The sequence below is a fragment of the Limulus polyphemus genome, unplaced genomic scaffold (genome assembly GCF_000517525.1).
Source record: "Limulus polyphemus unplaced genomic scaffold, Limulus_polyphemus-2.1.2 Scaffold4572, whole genome shotgun sequence".
In the NCBI taxonomy this organism is placed as follows: Eukaryota; Metazoa; Arthropoda; class Merostomata; order Xiphosura; family Limulidae; genus Limulus; species Limulus polyphemus.
In genome coordinates this window covers 1-778 of record NW_013670182.1, presented here as the reverse complement: position 1 = coordinate 778, position 778 = coordinate 1, and positions in this window count along the sequence as shown.

Sequence of the window (778 nt, the reverse complement as noted above, 5' to 3'; positions counted from 1 at the left end):
ATAGGCGCAATTCTGTAATATTATTCAGATTCACACTTACATTAATTAAGATTTCTGTACGGTGAGTTAAAAAAAAAAAGACTGAAAATCCCCCTGGTCAGCGACCACCCCTCATTTGAGACCACTCTACCTGAGAATGGATATCTACTGCATTATTTTCTGGTGAGCGATCAGCTAAAATGAGAAAATTAACTACAGTTTTATCATGACGTCACACAATATATTTCCACGTGCTGAATTTATACTATTTAATGCCCATGCGCGGCACGTTTTTCGATCACAGCTAGTTTTAGATCGCGCTGGACGATCAACCAACAGCCAAGGATGGAAGTAGAGGTTGGGGATGTACCTGATCCTTCCAAGTCAATGAAACGACTTGAACGGTCAAGAAGAGTGAGCGGTAAGCCCTATCGCTACGGGTTGGGGTCAGAGGGCATGTCATCAAGTTTGGAGATTTACATTCAAAATTTTATTGAACTCAGCATTTTGCTGGAATAAACAAAATACAGTGAGATTAGTCGATATGTTAGTATTTTGTTCGTATCAGAATGGCGGCATGCACGCCTCACTAGCTTCAATGAATTACACGGATTAAAATATTTTTGCACGGTTTAATATTATGAGATAACTGTATTGAAATAATGTTGTAAGCTATATTTTCAATGTGTTAGTTTAGTTACTTGCTATAGTGAGCTGGTTGTAATAATTCAGGAGCTTCTCTAATATCTATAAACGAGGGTACATTATTTATAAATACTGTTGCGTCAGCGAGTCACAT